Source organism: Crinia signifera, chromosome 1 (genome assembly GCF_055691185.1).
Source record: "Crinia signifera chromosome 1, ASM5569118v1, whole genome shotgun sequence".
Taxonomy (NCBI): Eukaryota; Metazoa; Chordata; class Amphibia; order Anura; family Myobatrachidae; genus Crinia; species Crinia signifera.
The window spans coordinates 471,271,718-471,293,100 of NC_139217.1; the positions used below are offsets into that span (position 1 = coordinate 471,271,718).

Here is a 21,383-nt window from a genome sequence, read left to right on the forward strand (position 1 = left end):
AATACTCCCTGTATGAGAGGTGTAGGTCTGTGACTATACACCAGTGATACATCCTCGTACATATCTATATAACAGACTCCGGCTGTAACCCTTCCTAGCCCAATACTCCCTGTATGAGAGGTGTAGGTCTGTGACTAGAGGACAGTGATACATCCTCGCACATATCTATATAACAGACTCCGGCTGTAACCCTTCCTAGCCCAATACTCCCTGTATGAGAGGTGTAGGTCTGTGATTATACGCCAGTGATACATCCTCGCACATATCTATATAACAGACTCCGGCTGTAACCCTTCCTAGCCCAATACTCCCTGTATGAGAGGTGTAGGTCTGTGACTATACGCCAGTGATACATCCTCGCACACATCTATATAACAGACTCCGGCTGTAACCCTTCCTAGCCCAATACTCCCTGTATGAGAGGTGTAGGTCTGTGACTATACGCCAGTGATACATCCTCGCACATATCTATATAACAGACTCCGGCTGTAACCCTTCCTAGCCCAATACTCCCTGTATGAGAGGTGTAGGTCTGTGACTATACGCCAGTGATACATCCTCGCACACATCTATATAACAGACTCCGGCTGTAACCCTTCCTAGCCCAATACTCCCTGTATGAGAGGTGTAGGTCTGTGACTATACACCAGTGATACATCCTCGCACACATCTATATAACAGACTCCGGCTGTAACCCTTCCTAGCCCAATACTGCCTGTATGAGAGGTGTAGGTCTGTGACTATACACCAGTGATACATCCTCGCACACATCTATATAACAGACTCCGGCTGTAACCCTTCCTAGCCCAATACTCCCTGTATGAGAGGTGTAGGTCTGTGACTATACACCAGTGATACATCCTCGCACATATCTATATAACAGACTCTGGCTGTAACCCTTCCTAGCCCAATACTCCCTGTATGAGAGGTGTAGGTCTGTGACTATACACCAGTGATACATCCTGGCACATATCTATATAACAGACTCCGGCTGTAACCCTTCCTAGCCCAATACTCCCTGTATGAGAGGTGTAGGTCTGTGACTATACGCCAGTGATACATCCTCGCACACATCTATATAACAGACTCCGGCTGTAACCCTTCCTAGCCCAATACTCCCTGTATGAGAGGTGTAGGTCTGTGACTATACGCCAGTGATACATCCTCGCACATATCTATATAACAGACTCCGGCTGTAACCCTTCCTAGCCCAATACTCCCTGTATGAGAGGTGCAGGTCTGTGACTATACACCAGTGATACATCCTCGCACATATCTATATAACAGACTCCGGCTGTAACCCTTCCTAGCCCAATACTCCCTGTATGAGAGGTGTAGGTCTGTGACTATACGCCAGTGATACATCCTCGCACACATCTATATAACAGACTCCGGCTGTAACCCTTCCTAGCCCAATACTCCCTGTATGAGAGGTGTAGGTCTGTGACTATACACCAGTGATACATCCTCGCACATATCTATATAACAGACTCTGGCTGTAACCCTTCCTAGCCCAATACTCCCTGTATGAGAGGTGTAGGTCTGTGACTATACGCCAGTGATACATCCTGGCACATATCTATATAACAGACTCCGGCTGTAACCCTTCCTAGCCCAATACTCCCTGTATGAGAGGTGTAGGTCTGTGACTATACACCAGTGATACATCCTGGCACACATCTATATAACAGACTCCGGCTGTAACCCTTCCTAGCCCAATACTCCCTGTATGAGAGGTGTAGGTCTGTGACTATACACCAGTGATACATCCTCGCACATATCTATATAACAGACTCCGGCTGTAACCCTTCCTAGCCCAATACTCCCTGTATGAGAGGGAGCTATCCCAGCTATCCCAACCTCTCATCCTAACACCAGAGCCAGTATGCCATACTCCACCCTCATCCATACCTAGACTGGCAGCTATCCCAATCTCACATCCTAACACCAGCCGGAATTCCATACCTCCACCCTCATCAATACCTAGACCAGCAGCTCAGCTCCCAGGAACTCAGCCTCACAGTTAGGTGGGACCATCGCAGGGTACGTACGAGCCACCATTATTGATAACAATGTACCTAAGCGCACAGATAATCAGCACAAGCAGATCGATATCTGGCATATTGGCACCAGGCGCACCAGCACGCAGGAGGCCGGCATCCGCAAAATGATATTAGTACATAAGACAGAGGTGGAAGCAGCAACGCTACAAATGCAGACAAACCTCAGCGCATATGCACCAAGCGCCAGAATGCGATGCATTTAGGTGCTTGGACTCAGTGGGCAATGCCATCTGTATACGGCGTTACCCTATAGAAGCCACTGTGCTTCTTGCCATCTTTCCCCATGAGAGAGATCCAAACGGATCCCACCAGCAATCCCTAACTGCCCCCGTCACATGCAGCCATTCTCATAAGTGGATAGGTACTGCTTAAACACTCTGCATAGATGATGCACTAGTGACTGTGTATCCCTAATGTAGTATGCAAGCCACACTGGGATACCCTCTGCCTCCCCCTACTGGTTCATAGTGGCTATTGTATTCCTCTGTGCCTTCTGGGAAGGGCCAGAGAGGGCCATTACTAGCCCCCTCTGCTGACCCCAACAACTTGTATGTTTATTTATGTGCAGTCTTAGATGGTAGAAGGTCGGCATAGTGACCACCCTGTAGGCCGGGGGTTGGACTACAAGGCCCAGCACTCCCTGCCATCTGCAGCTGTATACCAGTGTATATGACTGGGGGATTGGCAGCACTATGGGAAATCCAAGCTTTGTGGAAATCTCATTAAAGTTCTCTTTCCATGAAGATCAGCAGGCTGCCCCTTGCCAGACACCTATTACACAATCACCCTGGCACTTCTATTTCCTCTGTGGTGAGATCATCCACACGACCTGGCACTGCAGCCAGACTCTCTCACACGCAGTGGCTCCACCCATCTATATATATATATATTCCTTAGTAAGGGGCGTATACACGTCCCCTGGGCAGTTACAGCATTATCTATTCTGCCCTCCAGAAAGTGTCACAGCTAAACAATACTCTCACTGCATGATCTGTGCACTGAGCACATCAGCAGCATTCAGTTACAGCAGCTGTTCCGGGCACTGAGCACATCAGCAGCACTCAGTAACAGCAGCAGGTCCGGGCACTGAGCACATCAGCAGCCCTCAGTAACAGCAGCTGGTCCATGCACTGAGCACATCAGCAGCCCTCAGTAACAGCAGCTGGTCTGGGCACTGAGCACATCAGCAGCACTCAGTAATAGCAGCTGGTCCGGGCACTGAGCACATCAGCAGCCCTCAGTAAAAGCAGCTGGTCCGGGCACTGAGCACATCAGCAGCACTCAGTAATAGCAGCTGGTCCGGGCACTGAGCACATCAGCAGCACTCAGTAACAGCAGCTGGTCCGGGCACTGAGCACATCAGCAGCCCTCAGTAAAAGCAGCTGGTCCGGGCACTGAGCACATCAGCAGCACTCAGTAATAGCAGCTGGTCCGGGCACTGAGCACATCAGCAGCACTCAGTAACAGCACCTGGTCCGGGCACTGAGCACATCAGCAGCACTCAGTAACAGCAGCAGGTCCGGGCACTGAGCACATCAGCAGCCCTCAGTAACAGCAGCTGGTCTGGGCACTGAGCACATCAGCAGCACTCAGTAACAGCAGCTGATCCGGGCACTGAGCACATCAGCGCCCTCAGTAACAGCAGCTGGTCCGGGCACTGAGCACATCAGCAGCCTTCAGTAACAGCAGCAGGTCCGGGCACTGAGCACATCAGCAGCCTTCAGTAACAGCAGCTGGTCCGGGCACTGAGCACATCAGCAGCACTCAGTAACAGCAGCTGGTCTGGGCACTGAGCACATCAGCAGCCTTCAGTAACAGCAGCTGGTCCAGGCACTGAGCACATCAGCAGCACTCAGTAACAGCAGCTGGTCCGGGCACTGAGCACATCAGCAGCCTTCAGTAACAGCAGCAGGTCCGGGCACTGAGCACATCAGCAGCCCTCAGTAACAGCAGCTGGTCCATGCACTGAGCACATCAGCAGCCCTCAGTAACAGCAGCTGGTCTGGGCACTGAGCACATCAGCAGCCCTCAGTAACAGCAGCTGGTCCGGGCACTGAGCACATCAGCAGCCCTCAGTAACAGCAGCTGGTCCGGGCACTGAGCACATCAGCAGCCCTCAGTAAAAGCAGCTGGTCCGGGCACTGAGCACATCAGCAGCACTCAGTAACAGCAGCAGGTCCGGGCAATGAGCACATCAGCAGCCCTCAGTAACAGCAGCTGGTCTGGGCACTGAGCACATCAGCAGCACTCAGTAACAGCAGCTGATCCGGGCACTGAGCACATCAGCAGCCCTCAGTAACAGCAGCTGGTCCGGGCACTGAGCACATCAGCAGCCTTCAGTAACAGCAGCAGGTCCGGGCACTGAGCACATCAGCAGCCTTCAGTAACAGCAGCTGGTCCGGGCACTGAGCACATCAGCAGCACTCAGTAACAGCAGCTGGTCTGGGCACTGAGCACATCAGCAGCCTTCAGTAACAGCAGCTGGTCCAGGCACTGAGCACATCAGCAGCACTCAGTAACAGCAGCTGGTCCGGGCACTGAGCACATCAGCAGCCTTCAGTAACAGCAGCAGGTCCGGGCACTGAGCACATCAGCAGCCCTCAGTAACAGCAGCTGGTCCATGCACTGAGCACATCAGCAGCCCTCAGTAACAGCAGCTGGTCTGGGCACTGAGCACATCAGCAGCCCTCAGTAACAGCAGCTGGTCCGGGCACTGAGCACATCAGCAGCCCTCAGTAACAGCAGCTGGTCCGGGCACTGAGCACATCAGCAGCACTCAGTAACAGCAGTTGCTCCGGGCACTGAGCACATCAGCAGCCCTCAGTAACAGCAGCTGGTCCGGGCAATGAGCACATCAGCAGCACTCAGTAATAGCAGCTGGTCTGGGCACTGAGCACATCAGCAGCCCTCAGTAATAGCAGCTGGTCCGGGCACTGAGCACATCAGCAGCACTCAGTAACAGCAGCTGGTCCGGGCACTGAGCACATCAGCAGCACTCAGTAACAGCACCTGGTATAGGCACTGAGCACATCAGCAGCCCTCAGTAACAGCAGCTGGTCCGGGCACTGAGCACATCAGCAGCCCTCAGTAACAGCAGCTGGTCCATGCACTGAGCACATCAGCAGCCCTCAGTAACAGAAGCTGGTCCGGGCACTGAGCACATCAGCAGCCCTCAGTAACAGCAGCTGGTCCGGGCACTGAGCACATCAGCAGCCCTCAGTAACAGCAGCTGGTCCATGCACTGAGCACATCAGCAGCACTCAGTAACAGCAGCTGGTCCGGGCACTGAGCACATCAGCAGCCCTCAGTAACAGCAGCTGGTCCGGGCACTGAGCACATCAGCAGCCCTCAGTAACAGCAGCTGGTCCATGCACTGAGCACATCAGCAGCACTCAGTAACAGCAGCTGGTCTGGGCACTGAGCACATCAGCAGCACTCAGTAACAGCAGCTGGTCCGGGCACTGAGCACATCAGCAGCACTCAGTAACAGCAGCAGGTCCGGGCAATGAGCACATCAGCAGCCCTCAGTAACAGCAGCTGGTCCGGGCACTGAGCACATCAGCAGCCCTCAGTAACAGCAGCTGGTCCATGCACTGAGCACATCAGCAGCACTCAGTAACAGCAGCTGGTCTGGGCACTGAGCACATCAGCAGCACTCAGTAACAGCAGCTGGTCCGGGCACTGAGCACATCAGCAGCACTCAGTAACAGCAGCTGGTCTGTGCACTGAGCACATCAGCACCACTCAGTAACAGCAGCTGGTCTGGGCACTGAGCACATCAGCAGCACTCAGTAACAGCAGCTGGTCCGGGCACTGAGCACATCAGCAGCACTCGGGGAACAAGGACTTTGCTTCCGGCTCAGACCCAGCACTATAACAGCAGATTACCGCGTTCTATAAAACAAATACATGTAATTACGTTTTATTAACATCACAGTGAATAAGAAATTCTGGAAATAGGACCATAAAAGTACGGTTTTGCCATGGGAAACGCCGTCATTGCTCCAGTGAGAACTGGTTTACAGTGTGCTGTCATCGCTAATGGCAACAGTGACACACTATATTTATTAACTACAGAGCAGCGATGGGAAACCTTTGGCCCTCCAGCTCTTGAACTACGCACCCCAGAGCAGAGCCAAATAGCAAAACTGTAGCAGGGCATGCTGGGATTTGTAGTTCAACAACAGCTTAAGGGCCAAAGGTTCCCCATCCCTGCTATAAAGCATGTGAGGTTACAGCTATGCACAGCCCCGTAAAGCCACCATGACCTCAGTAACTGTGGGCTTTCCTGATAATGAACAGGGGAGAAGGTTAGCGACTATTAGTGGGTGTGGTATAGGGGTCCGACAGTCGGGATCCCGACTGGCCGGACACAGACAGCATGGTGAGTGCAACAAAGCCCCTTGCAGGCACGGCTGTCGGGATCCCAACTGTTGGGACCCCGTCCGGCACCCCTATTAGTTATATACATCAATTCTCTATTACTATTGTAAAGCGCAACGGAATCTGCTGCGCTATATAAGAAACTGCAAATAAATAAATACTCTACAGGTAGAATGGAACAAATACTATTTTACATCAATAACCTTTCATCTATGATATATTGTATCTGAGAATCGTGGTCACTGATTACTCATAGGTCTAATTGGCTGCACAGCTAAATTGCCCGTCGTCACTTTCCGACGCGGATGGAGTCATTATCTAGTTCATTAGCGTAATCCAGGAAACACAGATGACAGCTGAGACCTCCAGGTTCTGCCCTGCCCACAGAAAGTTCTAGGACTGAGAGATTCCAGCCATAGCGAGATTATAGCACCTGTGTTCCCGGCTGCATTACCCTATAGCGAGGAGATTATAGCACCTGTGTTCCCGGCTGCCTTTCCCTATAACAGGGAGATTATACACCCTGCGCTATGTAATAACACACGGAGCCGCGTCACACCCGCGCTATGTAATAACACACGGAGCCGCGTCACACCCGCGCTATGTAATAACACACGGAGCAGCGTCACACCCTGAGCTATGTAATAACACACGGAGCCGTGTCACACCCGCGCTATGTAATAACACACGGAGCCGCGTCACACCCGCGCTATGTAATAACACACGGAGCAGCGTCACACCCTGAGCTATGTAATAACATGGAGCCGCGTCACACCCCGCGCTATGTAATAACATGGAGCCGCGTCACACCCTGCGCTATGTAATAACACACGGAGCCGCGTCACACCCCGCGCTATGTAATAACATGGAGCCGCGTCACACCCTGAGCTATGTAATAACATGGAGCCGCGTCACACCCTGCGCTATGTAATAACATGGAGCCGCGTCACACCCTGTGCTATGTAATAACACACGGAGCCGCGTCACACCCCGCGCTATGTAATAACATGGAGCCGCGTCACACCCTGCACTATGTAATGACACACGGAGCCGAGTCACACCCTGCGCTATGTAATAACATGGAGCCGCGTCACTCCCCGCGCTATGTAATAACACACAGAGCCGCGTCACACCCTGCGCTATGTAATAACACACGGAGCCGTGTCACACCCTGCGCTATGTAATAACACACGGAGCCGCGTCACACCCCGCGCTATGTAATAACACGGAGCCGCGTCACACCCCGCACTATGTAATGACACAACGGAGCCGTGTCACACCCTGAGCTATGTAATAACACACGGAGCCGTGTCACATCCTGCGCTATGTAATAACACATGGAGCCGCGTCACATCCTGCGCTATGTAATAACACACGGAGCCGTGTCACATCCTGCGCTATGTAATAACACACGGAGCCGTGTCACATCCTGCGCTATGTAATAACACACGGAGCCGCGTCACACCCTGAGCTATGTAATAACACATGGAGCCGCGTCACACCCTGTGGTATGTAATAACACACGAAGCCGCGTCACACCCCGTGCTACTGTATGTAATAACACACGGAGCCGTGTCACATCCTGCGCTATGTAATAACACATGGAGCCGCGTCACACCCTGCGCTATGTAATAACATGGAGCCGCGTCACACCCCACGCTATGTAATAACATGGAGCCCCGTCACACCCCGCGCTATGTAATAACACACGGAGCCGCGTCACACCCCACGCTATGTAATAACACACAGAGCCGCGTCACACCCCACGCTATGTAATAACACATGGAGCCGCATCACACCCCGCGCTATGTAATAACACACAGAGCCGCGTCACATCCTGCGCTATGTAATAACACATGGAGCCGCGTCACACCCCACGCTATGTAATAACACATGGAGCCGCATCACACCCCGCGCTATGTAATAACACACAGAGCCGCGTCACATCCTGCGCTATGTAATAACACACGGAGCCGCATCACATCCTGAGCTATGTAATAACACACGGAGCCGCGTCACACCCCACGCTATGTAATAACACACGGAGCCGCGTCACACCCCACGCTATGTAATAACACACGGAGCCGCATCACATCCCGCGCTATGTAATAACACACAGAGCCGCATCACATCCTGATCTATGTAATAACACACGGAGCCGTGTCACACCCCGCGCTATGTAATAACACACGGAGCCTTGTCACACCCCGCGCTATGTAATAACACACGGAGCCGCGTCACACCCCATGCTATGTAATAACACGCGGAGCCGCGTCACACCCTGTGCTATGTAATAACATGGAGAAGCGTCACACCCTGCGCTATGTAATAACAGACAGAGCCGCGTCACATCCTGCGCTATGTAATAACATGGAGCCGCGTCACACCCCGCGCTATGTAATAACACACAGAGCCGCGTCACACCCTGTGCTATGCAATAACACACAGAGCCGCATCACATCCTGCGCTATGTAATAACACACGGAGCCTTGTCACACCCCATGCTATGTAATAACACGCGGAGCCGCGTCACACCCTGTGCTATGTAATAACATGGAGAAGCGTCACACCCTGCGCTATGTAATAACACACGGAGCCGTGTCACACCCCGCGCTATGTAATAACACACGGAGCCTTGTCACACCCCGCGCTATGTAATAACACACGGAGCCGCGTCACACCCTGTGCTATGTAATAACACACGGAGCCGTGTCACACCCTGCGCTATGTAATAACACACGGAGCCGCGTCACACCCCGCGCTATGTAATAACACATGGAGCCGCGTCACACCCTAAGCTATGTAATAACACATGGAACCGCGTCACACCCTGTGCTATGTAATAACACACGGAGCCGTGTCACACCCTGCGCTATGTAATAACACACGGAGCCTTGTCACACCCCGCGCTATGTAATAACACACGGAGCCGCGTCACACCCCGCGCTATGTAATAACACGCGGAGCCGCGTCACACCCTGTGCTATGTAATAACATGGAGAAGCATCACACCCTGCGCTATGTAATAACAGACAGAGCCGCGTCACATCCTGCGCTATGTAATAACATGGAGCCGCGTCACACCCCGCGCTATGTAATAACACACAGAGCCGCGTCACACCCTGTGCTATGTAATAACACACAGAGCAGCATCACATCCTGCGCTATGTAATAACATGGAGCCGCGTCACACCCCGCGCTATGTAATAACACACAGAGCCGCGTCACACCCTGTGCTATGTAATAACACACAGAGCCGCGTCACACCCTGTGCTATGTAATAACATGGAGCCGCGTCACACCCTGCGCTATGTAATAACAGACAGAGCCGCGTCACATCCTGCGCTATGTAATAACATGGAGCCGCGTCACACCCCGCGCTATGTAATAACACACGGAGCCGTGTCACATCCCGCGCTATGTAATAACACTTGGAGCCGCATCACACCCCGCGCTATGTAATAACACACGGAGCCGTGTCACATCCTGCGCTATGTAATAACACACGGAGCCGCGTCACACCCTGCGCTATGTAATAACACACAGAGTCGCATCACACCCCGCACTATGTTATAACACACGGATTATGCGGGCACGCCCATAAAACTTTTGGTGGTTCTTAGCGACTGCCCCCCCGTCTATTCGAAAGCCCCGGCGAGTGTGAGACTCGGCAAAGGCATTCGCTCCGGGGGTTTGTGTCTGTGCAGACCCACACCATCGGGGATGAATTCGGACCTGTGTGAACAGGTCTGAATCGCCTCATACACTGAACAAAACAGAACTAGGCCCTACATTGTACTACAGATATAGCCGTGTTCATCGCCGCTGCGCCAATCGCCACATGTCATAAGTAGTGAAAGGCAGACACCCATCACCTAAATCGCACAGGCATCTTATGGAAAAGTATTGAGTAGCACAAGGGGCAGCGTTGCGATTCTGGTGGATGGGTGCGACCTGCTGCACCTAACAGGCACTAGCAGCACCGATGAGTGGGACTATGGACTTTTTTCTAGTCCACATGCAACGCAGTTCAACTTGCCCGCTCGCACCCAGCGTATGCAAATGTGCAGAAATTCACATGAGCGGAAGGAACACATCACTACCCCGAGCATATGAATCAGAAGAAGGCCCTCTATCTGTATGTATCAGTGACCACCTCACATCTTCGGACCCTTGTGTATTACCAGGTGTGGGCGGTCTAAGAGCTTGATATGCTGTAGTGCAAAGTGTAGCCTGTAGGGTACAATGGCTACCGTTACCCTCAGTTGGCGTTAGCTACCGGGACCGACCCCCAGGATGCATCCAATTGGTGGGATCAGCCGGAGAGAAGCTCCTGTAGGTTATGAGAATAGCAGCCACTTACAAATAGGATCTGTGTTACTCAGTGCTGCCACTAGGAATTTTGGGGGCCGGAACTGATTTCCCCTCGGGGCCCCCATCTCCATCTCCCCTCCCTCTCATCACTTACGCTCGGCTCCGGCTGCAGGTCCCGAAGCACAGACTTCTTCAATGTAGGACGCCGATGGACAATTAAAAAGCAGCACCAGCTGGTGAGCCAATCAGTGCTCATGTACCGGCAGCCGGTACACAAGCTATGATTGGCTCAAAAGACGGTGCAGCATTTTATTCGCTCACCAGCGTCCTGCATTGAAGAAGCTGGCAGCCCAGCGGAGGCAGTCGGGGGGGTTGCAGTGGGCAAAATTAGCTGCCTGGCCACCCGGGAGAGCTGTACCCACAGCACCCCCTTGTTGGCGGCCCTGGTGTTACTCATTCATATCACTTTCACACAGAAAATGAAGCAGTTCCACCCGGGAATTTCATGAAATACACAGGTCCTTCTCCTGTGTGAAAGGATCAATCCGCATCTTAAACTTCAGGTCTCCGACCTTGCAAATGACCAGGATCGGACAACCGGAGTTAAAAGATCCGGATCGGCCTTTTCACACAGGCGAAATCCCCGTGTAATAGAGCAAATCTCCAGGTCTAAAGCCGAGTAATTGCCAGGTTATTCGACTGCCGCTGTGTGAAAGCGGTACTGGGGCAAATTCATTATCATTACAAAAAGCAGATGGCGAATGCTCCTGCACCCCAGCACTTACTTAGGGGAGCAGTCCCAGCTTGCAAACATGGATCCTTCCGTCACTACTTGGTTTCTCCCAATGGATGCCAGGGAACCCCTGGTGCACTAGTACTAGCGCTGCCAAAGTGCCAGGAAAAAGGTTTGTGGCAACAGATTACTTTCGGACCAGCTGTCTCCGCACTGGAGCAATGATGGATTACTACGATGCTTGCAGAGAGTGGGAATGTTATGTATCGGGGTCACTGGTCCCCGATATTTAAGATGGTGAATACGCAGCTTTACCCTATAACGAAAGCGAAACACCACACGTGCTTTCCGAACGGCTATACCACTTCTCCTGTGATATAATTAGGTAACTACAGTGGATGTGTTCCGTGTCCTGCGGGTGTGTTATTTAGCTGCAGCGTGCTTCCACATGAGCAGTATCCTATGTTATAATCCTCCCATAATGCAATAACCGCACAGATCTGCCCTGGACAGAACTGCAGGTAACACAGAGCAATACACACACATACACATATATATATTTATATACACACACACACACGTGTACACATATGTTTCTTATCTGTGCAGCCGCCCTCCCCTGGAATGTAACAGCCCCTCCTGTAACCCCGTCTGTGCCAGCTGCGCCCATACAGAGACCACTTACCCAGCGTAGGGCACCAGGCTCGCCATGTCCCAGCTGTGGGGAGAGGGGGGGTTGTAGTAGAACCAGGCTTCCTGCAGAGAGTTGTGTGAATGGCTCCTACGCTCAGTACTCAGAGTGAGGAAGTTACAACATCCCAGACTCAGAGACTTCCCACCCAGAGATTCTCTGCTACACTGTTATTGCCTGCCGGGGAGCAGGGCATCCCCCTCCGCTCTCCCTGTCTGAGCTCGGCGCACTATTTATTCTTTATGCACATGAGCCATTTGTGTATGTGCGTGTGCGTATAGACACACACACAGGTCTATATACTGTACTAGGCTTTGGAGAGAGATAAAGTGGAAAGAGATACAGACGGTGTAATGGTTAGCATTACTGCCTCACAGCGCTGAGGTCATGGGTTCGAATCCCACCATGGCCCTAACTGTGCAGAGTTTGTATATTCTCCCCGTGCTTGGGTGGGTTTCCTCCGGATACTCCGGTTTCCTCACACAATCCCAAAATATACTGGTAGGTTAATTGGCTCCCAACAAAATTAACCCTGGAATGTCTGTGTGTGTACATGTGGTAGCGAATATAGATTGTAAGCTCCACTGAGGCAGGGACTGATGTGAGTGTTAAAATAGTCTCTGTACAGCGCTGCGGAATATGTGTCCGCTATATAAATCAATGGTAATAATATTCTCTGTACCCCGCTGTGGAATATGTGTGCGCTATATAATAACTGGTAATAATATTCTCTGTACAGCGCTGCGGAATATGTGTGCGCTATATAATAACTGGTAATAATATTCTCTGTACAGCGCTGCGGAATATGTGTGCGCTATATAATAACTGGTAATAAAATTCTCTGTACAGCACTGCGGAATATGTGTGCGCTATATAAATCACTGGTAATAATATTCTCTGTACAGCGCTGTGGAATATGTGTGCGCTATATAATAACTGGTAATAATATTCTCTGTACAGCGCTGCGGAATTTGTGTGTGCTATATAATAACTGGTAATAATAGTCTCTGTACAGCACTGCGGAATATGTGTGCGCTATATAATAACTGGTAATAATAGTCTCTGTACAGCGCTGTGAAATATGTGTGCGCTATATAATAACTGGTAATAATATTCTCTGTACAGCGCTGCGGAATATGTGTGCGCTATATAATAACTGGTAATAATATTCTCTGTACAGCGCTGCGGAATATGTGTGCGCTATATAAGAAACTGTTAATAAATAAATAATAAATAAATAAGTACAGTCATACCTGCCAACATTCTCGCTGCCCCCTGTGGTAGTCATGGACATTGCATAGCGATTTTTCAATACAATTGATATTTTTGTTTTGATGGTACTGGTTTCACCATTCGATGGAGGCATTCCGACGTTTGGCAAACATTTGATGCTATTCCGATGGTCCTGCCCACCAGCCAGCCACACTGCAGTGCTCCTGCACCCATAATATAATTTTTTTTTTTTTTAATACTTTTGATGCGATGGCCCATGTTGGATGCCCAGCCATCATTTGATTGTGGGCGTCCTATGTCCATTCCTATCCTGTGGCAGGGCGTGGCTCAGCATGGGTTGAGGGGAATGATGCTGAATAGAGGTTGGTACTGCGGGCGTGTCTGCACAACCATGTCATTGTGAGACAGTACATGGAAGAGAGGAGAGACGGGTTGGCGTCAGGCTTGGGTGTGATGGCTGAGGAGCTTGTGGTGGATGGGACAGTAGCAGGGTGGGGTACGATGGCTGAGAAACTTGTAGAAGATAGGACAGAAGCAGGGCGGGATCCGATGAATGAGGTCAAAGATGAGACAGAGGTAGGGTGGGAAGTGATGGCTATGGAGCTTGCGGTGAGATGGAACAGTGGACAAATGGGCTGCACTGGCTGAAGAGCTTTTGGTTACATGGAATGGTGGCAGGGTGGAGTGTGATGGGTGAGGACGTTGTGGTGAGATGGGATTGTGGCGTGGTGCGGTGTGATGGCTGAGGAGCTTTTGGTGAGATAGGCTGGTGGAAGGGTGGAGTGTGATGGGTGAGGAGCTTGTGGTGAGATGGGATTGTGGTGTGATGATGAGAAGCTTGTGTGAGATAGGCTGGTGGCAGGGTGGGGTGTGATGGGTGAGGACCTTGTGGTGAGATGGGATTGTGGTGTGATGATGAGAAGCTTGTCGTGAGATGGGATGGTGGCAGGGTGGGGTGTGGTGGGTGAGGACCATGTGGTGATATGGGATTGTGGCAGGGTGGGGTGTGATGGGTGAGGAGCTTGTGCTGAGATGGGATTGTGGCGTGATGATGAGAAGCTTGTGGTGAGATAGGCTGGTGGCAGGGTGGAGTGTGATGGCTGAGGAGCTTGTGGTGAGATAAGATGGTGGCAGGGTGGGGTGTGATGGCTGAGGATCTTGTGGTGAGATAAGATGGTGGCAGAGTGGGGTGTGATGGCTGAGGATCTTGTGGTGAGATAAGATGGTGGCAGGGTGGGTGTGATGGCTGAGGATCTTGTGGTGAGATAAGATGGTGGCAGGGTGGGGTGTGATGGCTGAGGATCTTGTGGTGAGATAAGATGGTGGCAGGGTGGGGTGTGATGGCTGAGGAGCTTGTGGTGAGATGGGATGGTGGTAGGGTGGGGTGTGATGGGTGAGGAGCTGGTGGTGAGATGGGATTGTGGCAGGGTGGAGTGTGATGGTTGAGGACCTTGTGGTGAGATGGGATGGTGGCAGGGTGGGGTGTGATGGCTGAGGAGCTTGTGGTGAGATGGGATGGTGGTAGGGTGGGGTGTAATGGCTGAGGAGCTTGTGGTGAGATGGGATTGTGGCAGGGTGGAGTGTGATGGTGAGGACCTTGTGGTGAGATGGGATGGTGGCAGGGTGGGGTGTGATGGCTGAGGAGCTTGTGGTGAGAAGATGGTGGCAGGGTGGGGTGTGATGGCTGAGGAGCTTGTGGTGAGATGGGATGGTGGTAGGGTGGGGTGTGATGGCTGAGGACCTTGTGGTGAGATGGGATTGTGGCAGGGTGGAGTGTGATGGCTGAGTAGCTTGTGGGAGATGTTATGGTGGCAGGGTGGGGTGTGATGGCTGAGTAGCTTGTGGGAGATGTTATGGCGGCAGGGTGGAATGTGAGGACTGAGGAGCTTGTGGTGAGATGGGATGGTGGTAGGGTGTGATGGCTGAGGAGCTTGCACTGAGATGGGATGGTGGCAGGGTGGGTTGTGATGGCTGAGGACCTTGTGGTGAGATGGGATTGTGGCAGGGTGGAGTGTGATGGGTGAGGACCTTGTGGTGAGATGGGATTGTGGCAGGGTGGAGTGTGATGGGTGAGGACCTTGTGGTGAGATGGGATTGTGGCGTGGTGCAGTGTGATGATGAGAAGCTTGTAGTGAGATGTGATGGCAGGATGGGGTGTGATGGCCAAGCAGCTTGTGGTAAGATGGGATGGTGGCAGGGTGGGGTGTGATGGCTGAGAAGCTTGTGGTGAGATGGGATTGTTGTAGGGTGTGATGGCCAAGCAGCTTGTGGTAAGATGGGATGGTGGCAGGGTGGGGTGGGATGGCTGAGGAGCTTGTGGCGAGATAGGATGGTGGCAGGGTGGGGCGTGATGGGTGAGGAGCTTGTGGTGAGATAAGATGGTGGCAGGGTGGGGCGTGATGGCTGAGGAGCTTGTGGTGAGATAAGATGGTTGCAGGGTGGGGTGTGATGGCTGAGGAGCTTGTGGTGAGATGGGATGGTGGTAGGGTGGGGTGTGATGGCTGAGGAGCTTGTGGTGAGATAGGCTGGTGGCAGGGTGGGGTGTGATGGCTGAGAAGCTTGTGGTGAGTTAGGATGGTGGCAGGGTGGGTTGTGATGGCTGAGAAGCTTGTGGTGAGTTAGGATGGTGGCAGGGTGGGGTGTGATGGCTGAGAAGCTTGTGGTGAGATAGGCTGGTGGCAGGGTGGGGTGTGATGGCTGAGGACCTTGTGGTGAGATGGGATTGTGGCGTGGTGCAGTGTGATGAGAAGCTTGTAGTGAGATGTGATGGCAGGATGGGGTGTAATGGGCAAGCAGCTTGTGGTGAGATAAGATGGTGGCAGGGTGGGGTGTGATGGCCGAGCAGCTTGTGGTAAGATGGGATGGTGGCATGGTGGGGTGTGATGGCTGAGTAGCTTGTGGTGAGATAGGATGGTGGCAGGGTGGGGTGTGATGGCTGAGAAGCTTGTGGTGAGTTAGGATGGTGGCAGGGTGGGGTGTGATGGCTGAGAAGCTTGTGGTGAGAAAGGCTGGTGGCAGGGTGGGGTGTGATGGCTGAGGAGCTTGTGGTGAGATAAGATGGTGGCAGGGTGGGGTGTGATGGCTGAGGAGCTTGTGGTGAGATAGGCTGGTGGCAGGGTGGGGTGTGATGGCTGAGGAGCTTGGGGTGAGATAGGATGGTGGCGTGGTGTGATGGCTGAGGACCTTGTGGTGAGATGGGATTGTGGCGTGGTGCAGTGTGATGAGAAGCTTGTAGTGAGATGTGATGGCAGGATGGGGTGTGATGGCTGAGAAGCTTGTGGTGAGATAGGCTGGTGGCAGGGTGGGGTGCGATGGCTGAGGAGCTTGTGGTAAGATGGGATGGTGGCAGGGTGGGGTGTGATGGCCGAGCAGCTTGTGGTAAGATGAGGATGGTGGGGTGCGATGGCTGAGAAGCTTGTGATGAGATGGGATTGTGGTAGGGTGGGGTGTGATGGCTGAGGAGCTTGTGGTGATATGGGATTGTGGTAGGGTGGGGTGTGATGGCTGAGGAGCTTGTGGTGAGATAGGCTGGTGGCAGGGTGGGGTGTGATGGCTGAGGACCTTGTGGTGAGATGGGATTGTGGCGTGGTGCAGTGTGATGAGAAGCTTGTAGTGAGATGTGATGGCAGGATGGGGTGTGATGGGCAAGCAGCTTGTGGTGAGATAGGCTGGTGGCAGGGTGGGGTGTGATGGCTGAGAAGCTTGTGGTGAGATAGGATGGTGGCAGGGTGGGGTGTGATGGCTGAGAAGCTTGTGGTGAGTTAGGATGGTGGCAGGGTGGGGTGTGATGGCTGAGAAGCTTGTGGTGAGATAGGCTGGTGGCAGGGTGGGGTGTGATGTGTGAGGAGCTTGTGGTGAGTTAGGATGGTGGCAGGGTGGGGTGCGATGGCTGAGGAGCTTGTGTTGAGATAGGCTGGTGGCAGGGTGGGGTGTGATGGCTGAGAAGCTTGTGGTGAGATAGGATGGTGGCAGGGTGGGGTGTGATGGCTGAGAAGCTTGTGGTGAGATAGGCTGGTGGCAGGGTGGGGTGCGATGGCTGAGGAGCTTGTGGTGAGATAGGCTGGTGGCAGGGTGGGGTGCGATGGCTGAGGAGCTTGTGTTGAGATAGGCTGGTGGCAGGGTGGGGTGCGATGGCTGAGAAGCTTGTGGTGAGATAGGATGGTGGCGTGGTGTGATGGCTGAGGACCTTGTGGTGAGATGGGATTGTGGCGTGGTGCAGTGTGATGAGAAGCTTGTAGTGAGATGTGATGGCAGGATGGGGTGTGATGGCCAAGCAGCTTGTGGTGAGATAGGCTGGTGGCAGGGTGGGGTGCGATGGCTGAGGAGCTTGTGGTAAGATGGGATGGTGGCAGGGTGGGGTGTGATGGCCGAGCAGCTTGTGGTAAGATGGGATGGTGGCATGGTGGGGTGTGATGGCTGAGAAGCTTGTGATGAGATGGGATTGTGGTAGGGTGGGGTGTGATGGCTGAGGAGCTTGTGGTGATATGGGATTGTGGTAGGGTGGGGTGTGATGGCTGAGGAGCTTGTGGTGAGATAGGCTGGTGGCAGGGTGGGGTGTGATGGGTGAGGACCTTGTGGTGAGATGGGATTGTGGCGTGGTGCAGTGTTATGAGAAGCTTGTAGTGAGATGTGATGGCAGGATGGGGTGTGATGGCCAAGCAGCTTGTGGTGAGATAGGCTGGTGGCAGGGTGGGGTGTGATGGCCGAGCAGCTTGTGGTAAGATGGGATGGTGGCAGGGTGGGGTGTGATGGCTGAGAAGCTTGTGGTGAGATAGGCTGGTGGCAGGGTGGGGTGCGATGGCTGAGGAGCTTGTGTTGAGATAGGCTGGTGGCATGGTGGGGTGCGATGGCTGAGAAGCTTGTGGTGAGTTAGGATGGTGGCAGGGTGGGGTGCGATGGCTGAGGAGCTTGTGTTGAGATAGGCTGGTGGCAGGGTGGGGTGCGATGGCTGAGAAGCTTGTGGTGAGATAGGCTGGTGCAAGGGTGGGGTGTGATGGCTGAAAAGCTTGTGGTGAGTTAGGATGGTGGCAGGGTGGGGTGTGATGGCTGAGAAGCTTGTGGTGAGATAGGCTGGTGGCAGGGTGGGGTGCGATGGCTGAGGAGCTTGTGGTGAGATGGGATGGTGGCAGGGTGGGGTGCGATGGCTGAGAAGCTTGTGGTGAGTTAGGATGGTGGCAGGGTGGGGTGTGATGGCTGAGAAGCTTGTGGTGAGTTAGGATGGTGGCAGGGTGGGGTGCGATGGCTGAGAAGCTTGTGGTGAGTTAGGATGGTGGCAGGGTGGGGTGTGATGGCTGAGGAGCTTGTGGTGAGTTAGGATGGTGGCAGGGTGGGGTGCGATGGCTGAGGAGCTTGTGGTGAGATAGGCTGGTGGCAGGGTGGGGTGTGATGGCTGAGGAGCTTGTGGTGAGTTAGGATGGTGGCAGGGTGGGGTGCGATGGCTGAGAAGCTTGTGGTGAGTTAGGATGGTGGCAGGGTGGGGTGTGATGGCTGAGAAGCTTGTGGTGAGATAGGCTGGTGGCAGGGTGGGGTGTGATGGCTGAGGAGCTTGTGGTGAGTTAGGATGGTGGCAGGGTGGGGTGCGATGGCTGAGAAGCTTGTGGTGAGTTAGGATGGTGGCAGGGTGGGGTGTGATGGCTGAGGAGCTTGTGGTGAGTTAGGATGGTGGCAGGGTGGGGTGTGATGGCTGAGGAGCTTGTGGTGAGATAGGCTGGTGGCAGGGTGGGGTGTGATGGCTGAGGAGCTTGTGGTGAGTTAGGATGGTGGCAGGGTGGGGTGCGATGGCTGAGAAGCTTGTGGTGAGATAGGCTGGTGGCAGGGTGGGGTGCGATGGCTGAGGAGCTTGTGGTGAGATAGGATGGTGGCAGGGTGGGGTGTGATGGCTGAGGAGCTTGTGGTGAGTTAGGATGGTGGCAGGGTGGGGTGCGATGGCTGAGGAGCTGAGATCCCAATAACCTCTGAGCCTTTAATTGACCAAATATCAAAAATGTGGCAGGGCATGCGGAGATATGTAGTTCCACAGCAACTGGAGCACTGCATGTTGAATACCCCTGATGTAAAGCACAAAGCTGCTCTAAGTTTCCCATCATATGATTGGGGGTCTATGTACTAAGTGTCGGAGAGAGATAAAGCCTGTAACATGGCAGATCCACGTGGATTGGTCGGTACGTCATTTCTCTCCAAGGCTTAGTACATGAAGCCCAACGTTCCATGGAGAGGAAAGAGTGAAAGTGAGTGGTGGCTGCAGGAGGAACCAGCTGTAATTACCAGGAAAGAGGTGCTGCAGCAGCTACACCAACACCCAGAAGTACGTGGCAAGGAGGATCCCACTGAAATCACCAGCAATACCAATACCCAGAACTGAGAAAGCTTTCCCAGGAGCCGGTTAGGGAGCCTGGTGCCGTCAGTGACTACACTGTACTACAGTTGGTGCACATTTGGTACTCAGTGGGGGTAGGCCCTGGGGCAGAGACACCAGGAACAATGGTCAGTAATGGCCGGCTCTAGATGGAAGGACACTTCTGAGCAACCCTTCTCCCTGGACAGCATATAACAGGCCCCCAGGCTATGTGGTAGAAGCAGGGCCAGCTGCCAAGGATTCTGGGAGCATAAACCTCTGAGCGTCTGATGCTCCCACCATTCTTTTAACCCTAACAGACTAAGAAACCCACCATTGAAACCGCCCCTCCCTTTTCCCTTCACCTGGAATAATCAAACTGAGTCATTTATTTTGGCGAATTAAAGGTCACATTTATTAATCAGATTACAAATATAATCTTACTCGCTTAGGTGGCAAAGATAGCACTGCGGTCCACCAGCCCTCCAACGTAACTGAATCAAGCCGCCCGGGGAGGGGGGCCCCTTCTCGCAACTGAAACCTGTACCCGCCCGGGGCCCCCCAATTGCCCCCCTCGACGCCAGGCCTTGGATCTTGCACCCCCTCTTCTGGGGTGCCTCCGTTTCCTGGCGCCAAACTTTGGCTGGCCCGCAGTACTTCCGCCTCTGTTAAGACAATCTCTGCTGTATCTAGCACCGCCCAGGGTCCCCCAATTGCCCCCTCCGATGCCAGGCCTTGGATCTTGCACCCCCTCTTCTGGGGTGCCTCCGTTTCCTGGCACCAAACTTTGGCTGGCCCGCAGTACTTCCGTTTCTGTTAAGACTATCTCTGCTGTAACTAGATGCTGTTTGGATGTTGCTCCTTCTTCGTCCAAGGGTGGGTGGGTGGGACAATCCTTCCTGCGTGCCCTCTTGCTCTCTCTGATCCTCCCCCATACCTGTCCTGTCCTTAAGTATGGGTCTACTCCCATGGGGAGGCGCCTATTACCTGCTTCTCTCTTTCCTTCCCCTTATTCAGTTCCTGCTACCTCCCTGCCCCCATCCTGATAACAGCTAGACAATGGGAGCACTTCATGGCCTTTGGTAGCCCAGACTTAATAGTTTATGGTCTCTCCTGGCTATTCGCCGTTCGCTCCTTTTAAACCTCTGAGCGTCTGATGCTCCCACCATTCTTTTAACCCTAACAGACTAAGAAACCCACCATTGAAACCGCCCCTCCCTTTTCCCTTCACCTGGAATAATCAAACTGAGTCATTTATTTTGGCGAATTAAAGGTCACATTTATTAATCAGATTACAAATATAATCTTACTCGCTTAGGTGGCAAAGATAGCACTGCGGTCCACCAGCCCTCCAACGTAACTGAATCAAGCCGCCCGGGGAGGGGGGCCCCTTCTCGCAACTGAAACCTGTACCCGCCCGGGGCCCCCCAATTGCCCCCCTCGACGCCAGGCCTTGGATCTTGCACCCCCTCTTCTGGGGTGCCTCCGTTTCCTGGCGCCAAACTTTGGCTGGCCCGCAGTACTTCCGCCAACGCTAGGTTCCTAGAACCATAGCCCGCCACCTCACCGTGACCTTCCCTCGCCCTATTAATCTAGAACCTACATGTAACCATCTGCACGCTCGTCTCTGCT

At 53.1% G+C, this 21,383-nt stretch overlaps 1 protein-coding gene across 3 annotated transcripts in view; it reads right to left on the bottom strand.

Moving 5' to 3' along the window:
• LOC146023865 (phospholipid-transporting ATPase ID-like) overlaps positions 1–21,383 on the bottom strand; it is a 147,142-nt gene that overhangs the window by 94,129 nt on the left and 31,630 nt on the right. The window contains exon 1 of one of the 3 annotated variants that reach the window (XM_083155401.1): positions 12,179–12,306. The exons of the other annotated variants lie outside the window; for them this stretch is intronic. The gene's annotated coding sequence lies outside the window, so the exon portion shown is untranslated. Of the gene's footprint in view, positions 1–12,178; positions 12,307–21,383 lie in introns of those variants that run through there. 3 annotated transcript variants of the gene reach the window in all.